This window comes from Triticum aestivum, chromosome 7A, assembly GCF_018294505.1.
Source record: "Triticum aestivum cultivar Chinese Spring chromosome 7A, IWGSC CS RefSeq v2.1, whole genome shotgun sequence".
Classification (NCBI taxonomy): domain Eukaryota; kingdom Viridiplantae; phylum Streptophyta; class Magnoliopsida; order Poales; family Poaceae; genus Triticum; species Triticum aestivum.
Genome location: NC_057812.1, coordinates 738,496,086 through 738,514,353, shown reverse-complemented (window position 1 = coordinate 738,514,353; position 18,268 = coordinate 738,496,086). Strand labels below are relative to the sequence as shown.

The following is an 18,268-nucleotide window of genomic DNA, read 5'->3' as shown; positions in this document are numbered from 1 at the left end:
TCAGGATGCGGAATGGAGTGCAGAGTTGAAATCCTAGAATAGAAGTACAACTATACATGAGGAGGGACATGAACAACCTCGTTCGCAGAATGGCCTTCATGGCGAACTGACCCAAAGATGATGATGTAGATCTTGCGGATGGTCGTCCACCGTAGGTCCAGTACTTCATCATCCACAACCGCCGCAAGCACTGGCCACACGCCCTACCGTGAAACACTGTGCGCTATGCTAGCCCCGTCGCCTCTAGCCACCATTGTTGTCGCCACCATCCGGAAGCTTGATTTTGGCACTGCCCAGTTAATCATGCCCATACTGCAGCTCCCAGATCTTTGGGTCTGAATGTGATGGCGATATGCATCAAGGTGATCCCCTGCTTGTTGATTTAGTGAACTCAGTAGGCTTGGCATAGGGGATGCAATTTATTGTCCAACCACATCTCATACTGGAAACATGATGAGCCCCAAATTAATTCTATCTCGAAATAGATATATCGATGCTAAACAGAACTCTGTGCATGGTTAAAACTGACAGACGACATCCTGTTCTTGCTGTACTTTTAAAATTGAATTCAGATTGACCAAAATAGGTACCATTTGAAAGCTTATGACAAAAGACTTCTACCTTTATTTTCAAAATACTAACTGCATCTATTGTGTGCGGTTTCTTCTAATTTACACATCAAACTATCATCTTAGGTATTATATAGATGTTACATAAACTGGACTTGAACAAGTGAGATTTTTTTAAAAGTTTAAGACATACACATGATCCAAGTCAACCAGTCAAGCCATGGTAAAGTCTACAAAGATGATTCACTACCTTACTGTGTTATCAATTGATGAAAAATTGGCACAACTTCTAGGATAATCCTGCTAGTACAACTGTAACAGTTACAATAATATTCTTGGTTTTTTCATTTGAATAAAAGAATACAAACCATCATGAGGACCCTATGGAATCAGCACAACCATGATTCTGATCTCTTTTTTTTGCGTGGACCATGATTTTGATCTGGTTGGCTTGCTTCATCGTCGTTGCCGGCTACTACTTGTACATCTGGTCATCTTGCTTCTTCGTACTTCTACAATAGTACCTTGCTCTGAAGTGGATTTGAGTTTCATTCACTCCCTCCAGATCCTCCCGAGGAGAGGCGCTCCTCACGCGGGAGACCAGTGCCCTCGCACCGCTGCACCCTGCCGCACCCTTCCTTCTTCTCCTACCTCTCCTCCTCCCTGGATCCTCCTCTGTCTCTCTCTTTTCTACCAGAAAAATGAAAGCCCCGCCATGACCTTGGAGCTCTCCCTGCCAGCCATGGAGGCCCACCTCCAGCTGCAAGGACTTTGCCCGCGGCGCCGGATCCCTCATTCTCCCGCGCCCGCAGGATCCCGCCGCCGCCGTTCTGCACCGAGCAAATGCGTCGTCCCCGGCCTCTCGAGCAGCCGCGTTGACCTGATCCAGAAGCTGCGGTCGAGAGCACGGCAGGGGCGACGAGCGGGCAGAGATGCGGCTGTGGCGGCGGGCGGGTTTTGGTCGGCCGCGGCGGCCAGGGGATTTGGCTCGGCAAGGCCAGGGTCGTGGGGGAAGGCGGAAGCATATGGGTGTTTTTTCCAGTGAACCGTTTTTTCTTCGCAGATTAACGATAGATTGCGGGTTCAATGCACAAAATCACAGGGGCTTTTCTGCAAATAGTTCATGACGGTGAACCTGGAGACTCAATCCGTGTTTTATTTTTAGGGAGAGATTTATCCGCATATATAGCTTTCCCTGCTACTCCTTCCAGTGATCGTAGACATGACAAGTTGTCCATGGAAGTTCAACTACGGCGACCATCACTTTTCATCTCGCGATTCCCACGACGCCTCTCCAACCCACGGCACCACGCCCCCCGACGTGTGCCTCACCCCTCTCGGCCGCACCGCCCCTCTGCCTTTGTGTGCATGACATGTGGGCCACCTAAAATGTGGCGAGCATCAAGTTTCTACCACAGCCACCCGCGATTCCCACGACGCCACTCGAACCCATGAAACCACACGTCCCCCGACCTGCGGCTCACCCCTCTTGGCCCCTCTTGGCCCCACTGCCCCTCAGTCCCGACGGCCCTGAGAGGGAAATGTAACTCCTGTGCCAGGGCTTGTGGTGCCCCCGTAGCACGAACTCGTGCCAAACTCGAGATTTGTTTCTTTACTATACATGCACGCAACGATTTAATGGACATTGTAATCTCAACATGTGATGGGGAGCTCTAAATTTGAATTTGAAACTTATAAAATGAAAAGATTCAAAACCAATAAACTGGGAGAGAGGGAGTATATCGTAGGATGTGTCCCATACAAAATAAGTCCCCTGGTTTGTCACCGCGAAGATGCGGTTAGAAAGGAGCACAACGTCTTCCTACTCGTACGGCAACAAATCGGCCGCAGACAGCATGGTCCGCCTTTGACCGCCATGTGCAAGGTTCGTTCTATCTTATTCAATCTCACCGTGGTTCCATCGTACCAATTCATGTGGTGGCCCGTTGCATGGCTGATCCCAATGTTGGACAAAGGTTCTACGGGAACAGTTTCACCGTTGTAAATGTTGTGCAAATTGATGTTGATACCCTCCCGTACATATGCAAGCCAATCTCCACTCGCACCGAGCCTAACCCGTGAAACAGTGGGCAGGGGGAGAATTAGGAAATGGACACGGAAGTAGTCTTTAGAATGCATTTACTACGTGATCAAACTCATCTTACCTGCTCATCGGAGGAAATCCGAGTGCCCCTCAACGTCGGCATCTCAAGGGGCGTCAACTTGCAACTATGGTAATGCCGCGCTGGAGAGACCCCCAAGGAAACATCCTCGTGCGTTCCACGGAACATCAAGATGCATTTGTATGAGTAGTTTATCTTGTGAGAGAAAAGGATGAACGAGGGAAGGCCTCTAGAGATAGAGATGGACACTACTACTACCAATGTGATGGCCCGTGAGTTGCAATGGATCCAAAGTAGTAGAATAATACTTGTTCACGTGCTTGAAATATAAACACTCCAGTTTTGATATGCATGTGTCAGCAGACATGACAGCTTCTCCATGGAAGTTGAACCACGACGACCATCACGTTTCTTGTTTCTACCACTAAGCCACTGAAGTTCGGTCCCGTGGGCCCCGATAGGGAAATATAACTCCTGCGGCAGGCCTTGTGGTGCTCCCGCGATACGAGCTCGTGCCAAAACTGGAATTTGTTTCTTACTACTACCAACTAGTACTAGTAAGGTACACGTGCATTGCACGCATGAGATTCTGGTGGTTTGTGCATTATGCTTCTACATGTGGAGCTTTCTGGATTCTAACATGTGGCAAAATTTGGTGGAATGTAAGGTTATGAAAGTTTATTAACTTAGGCGAGTGTTTGATTCAAGCCACACCTTAGGCAAGCCACACTAAGGCCCCACATGACATACACACACAAAATGTGGCAAGATTCCCTTAGGCTTGCCAACTTGTTTCTATCGTTTTGAAGAACTAATAACTTTGCCTAAGCTTAGTTGTGGCAAAGTTAGGGTCTGTTTGATTCAAAGGATTTTCATAGGATCTTTGAAGGATTAGAATCCTTAGGAATTTTTCCTACGTTGGTCGTTTGATTCGTAGGATTGAATCATGTAGAATATTTTCCTAAGGATTCATTTGTACTACGTTTCACAGGAATTCTAACATGCACTCCAACCTCTTGAAAGAAATCCTTTGTTTTTCATGTGACACAATCAAACAAACTCGAATCCTATACGGATCCAATGAACATGCCATTCCAATCCTACTTTTTTCCTGTTCTTGTGTTTTTGCAATCCTATGAATCAAAGAGGCCCTTAGTCATGAATTAAGTTCAACCATGGAGTCTTCTAGATTATACATGTGTCAGAATCTGGTGGATGATATCCAACGGCCAGTAGTGCTCGGATTTGCCATCTTTGTACCGTCGGATTGGCTTCATCCAATGACCAACTTTCAAAGTTTTTCACACACTATATAGGGGATATAGATATAGATGTGCCGGTCCGTTGCAATGGATCCAAAGTATATATATCTATTTAGTGGAGTGCACTCTAAACACATTATCTATTTATTTTTCTCTAACCTCCCGTAGCCATGCAACCAAGACACATAAGCTTCATGGGTGCCCCCCACATCATATTATTCATACTACGTTGATTGAAAAAAAGATAAATCACCCAAAACAAGATCTTCCCATTTTTTGTTCCTACGATGTTGTGCCGTGCACGTACCTACTAGTTGTATAGTGGTAGTACTAGTAATATAGTATTAGGAGTACAAACTTGGTACTAGTAGGAGTAGTACTAGTACGGAATGCTCCTCCTCTATCAATGAGCCCCGTCTGACACCAAATTTCTTGGCTTCCGTGCTACAGCTAGATCTTCCCCTCGTTTCTGTTTTCCAACCCGGCGGCGGGTGGGGTCTCGGTTTGCTCAACGGCGGTCCCATATGAAAGTAAAAATGCTAGGCAATACGCCTTCCCTAAACTATGTGTCGTGCCGGACGGGCCGTGTTGTACTCCCGATTCCCGGGCATGTGGGGGTGCGACGCGAACGCGGCAGGCCTTTTCCTTTTACCAGCAATGTGCCCGTGCGTTGCGATGGATCCAAAGTAGTAGAGTAGTAGTATTTGTTCACAAACTTGAAAGAAATCACTATTGTTTTGATATACTCCTAATATATTACTCCCTCCGTACCTAAATATTTGTCTTTTTTGAGATTTTAAATGGACTATCACATACGGATTATATAGACATATTCTAGTGTTTCTAGCAAGATGCCCGCGTGTTGCACGAAGTTGATGGAAAAGGTAAGCACAACTTATAAATTTACGGATGGAGTACTAGTTACAGTGATGCATATAATTAAGCAAAGGGATCGCACATGTCGGTATTGACTGGAACGAGAATGCAACATCACAATGAGAATTAACGCCACGATGATGCAATCGCAGTGGTGGTTACAGAAGGCAAGAAGAAAGATGGATCCATGAACGTACGACCTCCTCCTCCTCAACTTAGTGCGCCGGGCCACCTACCGGCGGCTAAGGAGCGGCGGCTTTTGTGGCGAGGTCGAGGTGCTTCTCAGCAAAGGCATCCAAGGCTTCCAGCCGGTTGAGGAAGACCAATGTCGTAGCTCCTCACTGGCCTTGTAGATACCTATGTACATGATTTCCTCGTACATGTGGATGTGTAGGTCGACAAATTCTTGCAGGGCGAGGCGCCTCGCGGCGAGCGCGACCTCCAGGTGGGCATTCTTCGTGGCATCGGCGGGCAGTCGCAGGGCCACTAGTGCTTGAAAGAGGTTCCTCCATGGATGCCGATTAGGGTGGCAGGCAATGAGGAGCCCAGGCGCGCGCGGGCTGGAGGAGTACGGCGATGTCGTCTGCGAGCTTCTTGAGGACGGTGAACTTGTTGCTGGTGGCAACGATCATCTGGTCCAACTGAGAGTCGTAGTTAGCGTCGAAGGCGGCCATCCACCAGTCGGTCTCCAACACCGTCTGGAGACGATCCTCGGCGCCATGCCGCAGGCCGGCGTCATGGACCATCTGGTGCAGCCGCTGGCCGCTCATGAGCATCGCCGCCATGGGTCTGGAGTGAGCTCTTTTGCGCTTAGTGTAGGTGCTTAGGCAAATGCTTAGGTGCGTACGATGTGGTAGGTGCATTGAAATGGAGGGGCGCCTTTATATGAGGGCAATGAGGCAAACTGTGTTGCATTCACATCGTGCAGCCTCTTTTCCCGGACCTCCTCCCATTACTTCCCTCATGCATTAATTGAATGAGGATGCATTGGCCGTTCAACATATCGGGAACCGCTACTCCCTCCCTTGTCTGCATTAAAGCCATATCGGGAACTGCGCCGCCCGCTGTCAAATCGAATACTCCCTCCGTCTAGGTGAGTATTAAGTCATCCTACGAAAACCAAATAGTAAACACATAGGCGTGGTGCATTAACTCTCACGTTGTTTCTTATTTTTTGACATAAATAGAGGAATCAACCAAGAAGAGATGTGGGGCTTGTATGCTTTTAAAGACTTGAGACTATCAAACATGACATGCAGTGGTCAGTTTGTTGAACAAGAACAAATACAACCCACGTCAGCACACACACATCTTATATAGCATCACATCCAATGGCTATAAAAGATGAATGAGACCAAATTATATCTCATCCAGATGAGTTCTAGCAAAACTATATTAATAATACTTAGCACTCCTGCGCCATGTATCATATATTAGTATCATGTAGTACTTTATTTATTTATGAGGTATCCAGATGGCACTGCACTGCCAAGAAAAGAGGGTAACATCAAAATTATAGACTAACTTTTTGAGTATGTTGGTAAGGTCCGGTCATAGTCACTTGTTGAAATCTCTAAGAAGACAAATACTCCCTCCGTCCGGAAATACTTGTCATCAAAATGGATAAAAGGAAATGTATCTAGACGTATTTTAGTTTTAGATACATCTCTTTTTATCCATTTTGATGACAAGTATTTGCGGGCGGAGGGAGTAGAAAATAGAGTTGGTGATGATGGTGTGCGTGCCATCCTGCAATATAGGCCGTCGGATTTATATCTAACGGATAGGAAAGAAACTATGGCAATTTTGCAAAAAATTACCTACACGTCTCTCCATGTTCGCAAATAAGGCCTTCCCTCGTTCAACCTTTTCTCTCACAAGATAAACTACTCATACAAATGCATCTTGATGTTCCGTGCAACGCACGGGCAGCTAGCTTATTTCTTTTAAAATAGTTGCTGCGATAATTGGGTTGAAGTGACATATTTTATGTCTGCCCCGAATGATTTTAGATTCAGTAGTAGTAACAAAGAAAAATTTGCCTTGTTAATTAACAAAAAACAGGGTGAAAACTATCACATGAGGCCGGTAAAAACAAGGCACACTGGGTTCAACGTCATCGTCACTACAGCTGTGCGCACGTGAGAAGTCTACATATCGAGGGGGCTACCGAGCGAGGCACTGAGACACAATGTTTGAGAGAGAAATCAATTGACAGATTATGATCAGATGGAGTTGTCACCCTTCTGCTGTCATTGTTGGGGGGGGAGAGAAAGACGTATCGAGAGTGTGCGCGGTAGGCACAGAGGCACAACTAGCGAGTGTGTGTGTGTGTGTGTGTGTGTGTGTGTGTGTTTGAAAGAGGAGTAGATAGATTATTATCAAGATCGATGTGCCACCCTACTCCTTCGATGTCGGGTAGTGTGTGTGTGTGTATGTTCGAGAGAGAAGCTAGTCGATAGATTAGTATCAAGATCGAGGTGTCACCCTACTCCTTCGGTGTTGGGAAGTGTGGGTGTGTGTGTGGGGGGGGGGGCAGTGACACTCACATATCTCTACTCTTATAAAAAACAGAGTTGGTGATGATGGTGTTCCTGCCATCCTGCAATATAGGCCATCCAATTTATATCCGACGGACAGGAAGGAAACTATGGCAATTTTTCAAAAAGATACCCACACCCCTCTCCGCATTTGCAAATAAGGCATTCCCTCGTTCATCCTTTTCTCCCACAAGATAAACTTCTCATACAAATGCATCTTGATGTTCCGTGCAACGCATGGGCATCTTGCTAGTAGGGAGAAGGAGTTTGTGTGACACATATCTAGCTATATTAAGGGATAGGTAGATAGCATATGTGTGAGAGACATTAGTGGTTGTGGGTGGGCGGAATTAAAGGGGTGGGCGTGTTAGACATAGAGAGCGTGTGTGTTTCTGTGTGATAGACTTGTAGGACGGGGTAGAAAGACGAATTTAACCCTGACGGAGGGAGAGAAATACACAAAGTGCGCGTGTGTGATTCTGATGCCAACAGGGAAATGAGATATGTATGCGTGTGAGAGAGATTGCACAATTCATTCACGTATCACTATCAAGCGATCGTGGACGTGCATCGCTTGAACATAAGTCAATATCTACTTCGTATCGTGGCCAAAGGTACAATATCGATTCAACGCTATAAAGATTGGACACTCACATATCACATTTTTTTCTATTTAAATAAGCCTTTTTAGTTGTGCATGCCAAAGTTACAGTGATGTTTCTTCAAACAACCAATGTAGCTATCATGAACATGCACCATTGTTACTCTTGCATTCAAATTCATTAGTCTTGGATGATTTAAGTTTCTATTTTGAAGTAATATATGTAATATTCATATATGAATTCAACAGGTACGCAATTTATGAAATGGAGGCTATGTAATCATATGAGGTAACACTTTTAAGTAGCTGACTACAATATCCATTTCTTTTTGTGCGCCTCTACACTAACACGTCAATGCATTATGTTTAAAGTAAATAACCAATGGCACTAAATTTTCTATTTACACGAGAAGTACATAGGCTGAGCGTTTGATCCTTTTTTGTGAACGCGCCACTACACCCGTACGATTGGCCGCGCCCGTGTGAACGTCCAAGTTATCGGCGCATCATCCTGAGTTATTGTCTTTTTTCTGGGGTGGACTTCACACCAGTTATTAACTGCTGACGCGTGCCCCGTGTACACAGTCTAGCATGACCTTCCCGCTAGCACGGTCCAAAATTAGTTGAAACTGGATATGAATGATCCCATGGGCGGCAAAATCTCCCGCCTCCTTCTTAAATTTCCGCCACCTTAGTCTTTAGCATGTGAAATCCCCCTTTTGTCCTTGGTGCACGGAGACCAACAGTTACAATACCGCCCTCATCTACATGATAGGTCGGGGCTGCTTTGGTAACTTCCGGTTCCCCCACTACACGGCACCCCCATTTCCTCTCCCCCTCCCGCAAAACGACCAACTCCACAGCACCAGAGCATCTTACATCACGCCGTCCGTACTTCATCGCCCTTTCTCCCCTCCCCTCTCGAAACCCTAGACTGCTCATCCACCGGCGTACCATAGCCCATTCACTGCCAGCAGTGTCCACCTCGCCGGATCTGCTTCTGCGGCCGCATCTACCCCTCCCACCTCCCCTAGAAACAAGTATACTGCCCATCCACCATTATACCACAGCCCATTCAGTGCTGGCCTTGTCCACGGCGCCGGATCTACTTCGCCGATACTCTCATGAACCGCCGCGCATCTGCAACGGCTCATTCGTACTCCCCACCGGAGACTCTTCGTCCACACCCCCCGGAGCCGCCCCACCGACGCCCCCGTCGCCGACACCTTCCTCAACCCTACCGGAGTAGCTTTGCCTATACCATTCTCAACCCTACCGGGGCCGCTTTGCCAACTCACAAGTCCACGGCCTCAGATCTTCTTCCTCGCACCCTCATCCAACCTACCAGAGCAGCTTCTGACGCCCCATCCACGGCCGCAGATCCGCATCGTCGACACCACCCTTAACCCAACCACCGGAGCAGCTTCTGACGCCCCGTCCACGGTCGCAGATCCGCATCGTCGACACCATCCTTAACCCAACCACCGGAGCAGCTTCACCTACGCCCTCGTCCACGGCCATAGATCCGATTCGCCCACACCGTAGTCCACCCTACCGGAGCCGCTCCACAAACACCCTACTCGACGGTTCTAGATCTCCTTACCGGACCCCGACAGCCAGCGCAGCGTCATCATCCTCAATGTTTCTAACCTAATTCCCACAGTCTGGAGAGATGCCAAGCACCCGCCACGGCCTAGGTACTTGTCACCTTTAAACCCGTCCAGCATCACCTGCCCGATGTACTTCAAATATACTAACCGGTCGCTGTTATCTGTTATGCAGCTGGCAAAAACTACAAGGACGATATTTCTTCTAGATCTAACAGCTTGGCCAACCAAGATCCTGGACTGAGGCATTGCTATGATCTTGTAAGCGCATCTCTCTCTCTCTCTCTCTCTTGTATTGTTCTATGCCTGCCAGCGTGCTTTGCTAGGATTTTCGACCAGTAATCCCTTTGTGCAGACAATGATTTCTACTACTGGCTGCTAAATTAGATATGTAGATGTCATACATGATACTACCTTCTACCTCCGTTCCTAAATATAAGTCTTTCTAGAGATTCCACTATAGGCTACATACGGAGCAAAATGAGTGAATCTACACTCGAAAATGCATCTATATACATCTGTATGTGGTCCATACTGGAATCTCTACAAAGACATATATTTAGGAACAGGGGCAGTACATTACACAAAATCGTAGGTGGCATGTAGGAATTCCAGTGCACTACATTAGGCTCCCTTAGAGTGCCTGCTAGTCCAGCATACAGAGTGATGGCTAGTTTATGGTACGCACACAATCGTTAATTGGTGGTCTAAATATGCGCAAGGGGTATGCAATGTAGTATCATGTAGAGATGTCTGAAATTAGCCGTGTCAACTTGCAGATAGGGTTACACAATGAAAAAGTACAAGATGTAGTGCTCCAGTGGCGATGGCTCGCTGGAGGAACCCTAGTGCTGCAGGCAGGGGATCGAGGTAGAGGGAAAGGGGAGAGGAGATGCAAGCGGGCAAGGCAATGAATGCTTGTGTGTTTGTTTTTACTTGAGGGTCAGGTGTGACACGGGCGTCAGCAGTTGCATTTTGAGTGTAATATAGGAAGACAACAGAGTCATTTCACTATTCCCCTTCCCTTCAATTTTTAGTGAGGTTCTACCTGAAACACCCCCCTCCAAAGCGAAATTAGTTAAGCCCAAGCCCATAACTAAAAAATGACTTCTTTACATCTTTTATGGCTTATTTTGACAATATGCCCTGAAAAGGCGGAATTGAACTGGCCCTTAACCTGCAATTCAATTGTGCGTGCAATGATGAATCACTCCTACCTGCTATCTGCACATTTAGGCATCATCATACATGGCATAACCTAATACATGTGCATTCCATTGTAGAATCTGGAATATGCAATGTTTATGTTAGTTCATACGTTGCACATGATGTTTAAATGCCCCTTAAATCTAGTCAGTCAAGTGATGGTCTTTAAGCCTCCTTCTTTGCTTCTTTTCCTGATATGTAAGATTTGCTCACACATCTGTTCAATTGCTTGTTTGCATCAGCCAGCCATACTAGGACTGTTTGCTTTGATTACTTGTTGTTCTTGACCTAAAACTCTAACAGATCTTGTCAACGATTTAAACACTAAGGGCTGCTGTGGTGGGGCCTTGTCTAACTCATAGGTGACATAAAGGTTTGGTTGTACATTACAGTAGGCAAGTATGTTAGGAAAGTATGCATATTTATCTTCCAAGGAGACGAGTAACTAGTTGACATAATTAGGTGGTGTTTTTTTGTTATAATCTCATCCTTTTGTGTTCACAGACTAGAAAGTATGCATATTTATCTTCCAAGGAGACGAGTAACTAGTTTGTGTCACCTTGCAGAGGGGGTGCAATGAAGATAAGATTGAGGATTTCCAAGTATAAGATGTTAGGAAGGAGCCTTGCAAGAGAAGTAGGAGCTGCACTGAGCCTCTTCAACCTGCTAAGGTAAGTCACTGTATGCAACTCAACAGTTCAATTCCTTGTTTGTTTCAGGCATAGTTAATTTTCTCTTTTCAATTGCTTTATTTGTCCTCAGTTAATGAGATGCCCAAATAATCATGCGTGATGTTCGGTACTTGTATCACTATTAGTTGACATAATTAAAGGCCTTACCATTTAACTACTCTGCCGAAGTGTGCATGAAGCTTTGAAGTCTATTAACCAACTATTATTGCATGAGGCTCACAATCTAGTTTATACTACGCTAATGATTGCATAGTTTTGCCTGCTGTAGTATGTTTGTATGAAACCCTCTGCTTTTCATTATGCCCCCTAAGACTTTAATTAAGGCACAGAATGGTCAACTGCTTGCTTACTTATACGCAACGTGCTATCTAAATTTGTAACTTGTCTGTATTTTCGATTGGGCCCCAACATCATGCTCCTCTGGTGAGCTAAGAGGGATTTCTTATGCAGGCTGCACATACTATCTTTTTTATAATTTTTAAAATATCACCTGCTTATGCTCATGACGTGTAACATTTTTTTTGAAAGTGACGTGTAACATTATTGTTAGTCTTGTTTTGCCATGTAGTACAAAATAGTGTCTTGTTCGCTTCACTGTTGTAACTATATTTTTGCCCTAGTCATGTGTACTTACAGAAACATTTCAGGATGAAGTGACATCAACACAAAGATCTGCGAGCAGTGCGGCATGGCCGTTACCGAATGATTATGGATTGGAATTGGAATGTGATGATGTTCTCGAGCATCAACTAGAGGTGGCAAGACAATGTGTACATGATTGTCAACGTATAATCAACAAGTTGAGACTGGACATGCAGGTATTAGATGCAGGAGTCAAAAAAATGAAACAAGACACTGAGGTAACCATGAAGGAATTAGAGATTTTGCAAACTGAAATTTGTGCTATCTGAATCCGGCCAATCCTATTTTCTGAAGAGATTATAGTTCAAATGGAGTTAAGTTGATGCGCGTCCATGATGTATGAGCTGTATTTGCCCAGTGTATGTAATTTGCCGTTTGTGTATGCTTTATTATCACCTGTGCCGAACCATACTGCCCAGTGGGTATAATCGGCTGTAATTTCTTTATTGTATAGTGTAGGATTATTCTACCTTTCTATGCCTTGATCTCTTTGTTGTAATAGTGTAGGCTTTTTAGAGGTGATAGTATTGAGTAGGATAATTCTTTGAATATGCTATATCGTTCAAACGGGGGCCAATTCGCCCGACCATGGCCCTTCACAGGCCGTCGTATCCATGGGCCTTCTACGCCTCGTAGGATCTATGGGCCTTCTACGTCTCGTAGGATCCATGGGCCTTCTATGTCTCGTAGGATCCATGGGCCTTGTACGTCTCGTAGGATCCATGGGCCGCCGGCTCATTTATGGGTCTTGTACGGGCCTTTAATGGGCCGTAGACGGGCCTTTAATGGAAATTGTACGTTTTATGGGTTGACCATAACGGGCCGTTAATAGGCCGTATTTGGTGATGCTAAGAAAATGGCCCAACAGACTAACAGTCCACAAATGGGCCGACTGTAACGACGGGCTGAATTTGGCCCACAAACAGAAAATGACAGTAACGGGCCGTAAGTAACCGAATGCTGCAAATGAGCCCAAGAATAAATGGGCCCTCAGAAGGCCGAAAGTTAACTTGGGCTGGAAACGGCCCAACAGAATAATGGGTCGTTAATGGGTATAAAGTGATACACTGTTCATTACGGGCCAGTTTCACCACGGGCCATTAATAGGTGTAAAGTAATACACTGTTCATTACGGGCCACTTTCAGCACGGGCCGCTAATGGGCCAAGAGTTACAAAGGGCCTCATATGGGCCGAAAGACGTCATGGGCTATACATGGTCCAGAAGTGAAAATGGGCTGGAATCATATTGGACGGTCCAGATGACGCTACTGGGCCTAATTCAGATAGGGTGTAACGGGCCTTGGGTTAGCGGGCTGTAAATGGGCTATATGCGAACAGGCCGTTAACAGGCTTTCCATGGGCCGGCCCGCCAGCTTTTGACCAAGTCAAATGAGCCGGCCTTTTCACAGGAATGGGCCACTGTTGGGCCGTGTCACGTGTCGACGTATCATAGGCGCCTTCTGTCCAGTGAGTGGATGACATCTGTCCCAACGATGAGCCGACACGTGTTTCCTCTAGCCAATAATGATTTTACACGTGGAAAATCCCCATTGATCAGGGATGTTAACGGGTTATCGGATCCAAAACCCGACCCGATAGCTTAACAGCGTTCCGTTACGGTGGATGCCACGTGTCGGTCACCCTTGATGAAAGCACTATTGTGACGCGCGATTTATTTACACGGAAGTGGACACTTCTGTGCTGATAATTTTGGTAATGTCATGGAACACTTGTACGACATCACATGTATGACTATCTTGATTCTGTCATAAATTTGTCATGGATGTACATGCATGGCAAAAAAGTGACCTACTTTGACAAACACGTATCATCACGGAAGTGTATTTTTTTGTAGTGATAGGCACAGGAGAGAGAGGCGAAGATGATACGACGGGAGGTGAAGCAACAAAGGAAGACGAAGCGAACAAGCAGCAGGCGAAGAGGTGCTCCGTTCGTATTCAATCTCCACTACAGCAAAAATGTTTCAGCTCCTGTGTGACCGTTCGTATACCCATCGTGCGTGGCAAAAATTTACACATCGGCTCGGCTCATTCCCGCAACCCGCGGCGCGTTATGACGAGGCATGGCGGGCGGCGGAGGAGGAGCGCGCGTGGATGTCCCTCTTGTTCTCATGCTCATACATGTGGGGAAAGAACCTCCCTTATAAAGAGGTCCAACTCCCTCTAAACTAGGAATGTGAGACTAAACTTTAGTTCCAACTCTTGCCTTGCACGAATGGGCTGCATGGGCCTCTAGGATTTATTAGGAATTTCTGAAACTGCTATTGGGCTGGCCCAAAATAGACAAAATTCCAGCAATCCCCCACAATATCTAGAGGCACACAAAATTTGCCTTTGGTTCCAAAACACTGTTTTATATACCGGTACTACAGTGGAGACTGTTAAGTTGAACTTCCACCTAGAACTCTATGCTACACTAGTAAGCAACTTGAACAGTGGACCGGGCCTTGAACTGCAAGTTTTCCACGAATCTAGCTTCACACAAAGCCTTGAACGATACGTGGCTACCGTGGGTCTTCCCTGCGGGTGGAGCTTATGCATCATACTCCAAGACCTTTCATGAGTTTACTAGAGAGAACCGTACTCTCATAGATTGTGATGTTTAACAATCAGACTCATATAGGTGCGTTCTTCAAAAGATATTCGGCAGGACAACATCTCTGCTTCAATGAGCCACTTAGAACACATTAAGATATACATCAACTTGCCATGCAGATTTAGGAGAGTATTGCATCTTCATGGAGTGGTATTTTTAACAGTAAGGGTACTCTCCTCCCAATTGACCAACACTTTGTCTTCCACATCTAATTCACGGGATCTCCGATCACAAAGAATAGGTTACCACTGTGAACAACTCATATTGTGGGTCATACCCATCTCCGTCAATGCATTATCTATCACATTACGTGATAAACCCTTAGTAAAAGGATCTGCCAGATTTTTAGACATTTGGATATAATTCAATGCAATAACTCCAGAGTTTCTCATTTTTCTGACAGACTTTAACCTTCTCTGAACGTGTCTTGATGACTTCATGTTATCCTTTGAGCTGCTCACTTTCGTGATCACAGTTTGATTGTCGCAGTTCATAAGGATACCCGGTAAAGGTTTCTCAACAACCGGCAAGTCACTCAAGAGCCGACGAAGCCAATCTGCTTCGACCGTAGTTGTATCTAGTATTGTGAGTTCTGCTTCCATTGTTGACCTCGTTAATATGGTTTGCTTGCAAGACTTTCAAGAAACAGCGCCACCTTCATGAGTTAATACATATCCGCTCGTGACCTTTATCTCATCAGCATCTGAGATCTAGTTTGAGTCACTATACTCTTCAAGCACCTTTGGGTGCCCAGTGTAGTGAATTCCATAATTCGCAGTGCCTTTCAAATAACGCAAAACTCTCTCTAGAGCTTTCCAATGCACATCTCCTGGTTTTGAGACAAACCGGCTCAGTTTGCTAACAGCAAAAGAGATGTCAGGTCTTGTAGCAATGGTTAAATACATAAGCGAGCCAATAATCTGAGAATATTTCAATTGGTCTCTAGCAATTCTTTGATTCTTTCGAAGCAACACACTAGCATTATATGGTGTTGGAGAGGGCTTGCAGTCACTGTAGCCAAAGCGACTCAAGATCTTTTCCACATAGTGAGATTGAAGCAATGTAATCCCACCATCATCGTCTCTCAACAACTTGATGTTTAGAATGACACCAGCCACTCCTAAATCCTTCATCTCAAAACAACGAGATAGGAAATCCTTGACCTCCTTAATAACCTTCAGATTTGTTCCGAAAATCAGTATGTCATCAACATACAAGAAAAGGATAACTCCCTCGCCCCCACCATGGTGATAGTACACACATTTGTCAGCTTCGTTCACAACAAAGCCTGCAGCAGTTAAAGTTCTTTCAAACTTCTCATGCCACGGTCTAGGTGCTTGCTTGAATCCATACAAAGACTTCAGCAACTTGCACACTTTTCCTTCCTGACCATCTTGTACAAACCCATTAGGTTGTTCGATATAGATTTCCTCGTCCAACTCTCCATTTAGGAAAGCTGTCAGTTAAAGTTCTTTCAAACTTCTCATGCCACGGTCTAGGTGCTTGCTTCAATCCATACAAAGACTTCAACAACTTGCACACTTTTCCTTCCTGACCATCTTGTACAAACCCATTTGGTTGTTCCATATAGATTTCCTCGTCCAACTCTCCATTTAGGAAAGCTGTCTTAACATCCATTTGATGAACGAGAAGACCATGTGAGGCAGCTAGTGAAAGTAGAACTCGAATAGTGGTCAGTCGAGCCACAGGTGAGTAAGTATCGAAGAAGTCTTCACCTTCCTTTTGGGTATAACCATTAGCCACGAGCCGAGAATTGTACTTTTTAATAGTACCATCAGGCCTAAGCTTCTTCTTGAATACCCATTTGCATCCTATAGGTTTGCACCCATAAGGACGATCAGTTATCTCCCCAGTTTCATTCGCCAAGATGGAATCCATCTCGCTACGAACCGCTTCCTTCTAGTAGTCAGCATCTTCAGATGCATAGGCCTCTGAAATAGAACTGGGAGTGTCATCTATGAGATACACAAGAAAATCATCATCAAAGGACTTGGCAGTCCTCTGTTGCTCCTAGTAGGAACTTCATTGATCTCCTCCACATGATTTTCAAAGTGTTCCATCAAAATGGCAGGTTCAGTAATTGTAACTGGTTTCTGATTCAATGAACTAGGCATCTCCTAATTAGATGAGGTAGCCATATCCTTCATGGGAAAGATATCTTCAAAGAAAGTCGCATCATTCGACTCCATGATCGTACCGACATGCATGTCAAGTACGTCAGATTTTACAACCAAGAATATATAACCAATGCTATGAAAATCATATCCCAGGAAAACACAATCCACGATCTTTGGTCCAAGCTTGCGCTTCTTTGGAATCGGCACATTGACTTTCGCCAAACAACCCCAGGTTCATAGATAAGAGAGCTTTAATCTTTTCTTCTCCCATTCCTCGAATGGAATTAACTCTTTGTTCTTTGTGGGAACTCGGTTTAGGACATGACATGCAGTCAATATCGCCTCCCCCCACCATGCCTTGGAGAGACCCGATGTGTCTAACATGGCGTTAACCAAATCAATTAGAGTACGATTCTTTCTTTCGGCCACCCCATTTGACTGAGGTGAATAGGGAGGCATCCTCTCATGGATTATACCATGTTCCGCACAAAAAGCATCAAATTCATTGGAAAAATACTCTCCACCACGGTCGGACCTAAGCCTCTTGATTTTCCGATCAAGTTGGTTTTCCACTTCAGCTTTATAGATCTTGAAAAAGATCAAAGCCTCATCCTTAGATTTCATAAGATACACACGGCAGTATCTAGTGGAGTCGTCAATTAACGTCATGAAATATTTCTTTCCACCTTTTGTCAAAACACCATTCATTTCACATAGATCTGAATGTATGAGTTCTAGTCATTGTTGAGGAAATCGTTAACTGGTAGCTGCTCGGTTGGCTAGCAAGTAGGGGATTAATCGGCTAATCGGCAAGTTAATCGGCCATTTAATCAATTAATCAGACGATTTTTTGGTTTATCGACTACTCGGTGACCCTATGAGTAGAGATTAATCGGCAAGTTAACTCGTTAATCGGATGAATTCTTGAACAGGGGTTCTAGTGGTGCAAGATTTCTCGTTTCCGCAATCGTGTGAGACTTACGAGGTTGCTTAGCTTGCACACACACTTGACACTTAGATCCCTTGACAGTGGTGAAACTAGGGATTAAGTTCAACTTTGCTAATCGCGACATGCAACCAAAGTTAACATGAGAGAGACGTGAATGCCACACATTTGATTCACTATTATTGCGAACATAATTAACAACTTTATTGCAAACGTCTGATAAGGATAAACGAAACAGGCCTCCTGACTCATAGCCTTTACCAACAAAGGTTCCATACTTGGATATTACAAATTTATTCGACTCAAAGACAAGCTTGTAGCCATCTCTACATAGAAGAGATCTGCTAACAAGATTTTTATTGACGGAGGGGACATAATGCACGTTCTTCAGCCGCACGATCTTCCCTAAAGTAAACTTCAGATCGACCGTGCCAACACCACGAACAAAA

At 45.1% G+C, this 18,268-nt stretch overlaps 1 pseudogene; it reads left to right on the top strand.

Annotated features, from left to right (window-relative positions):
• The window catches only part of LOC123153957 (uncharacterized), a 32,964-nt pseudogene that overhangs the window by 12,798 nt on the left and 1,898 nt on the right, over nucleotides 1-18,268 (top strand).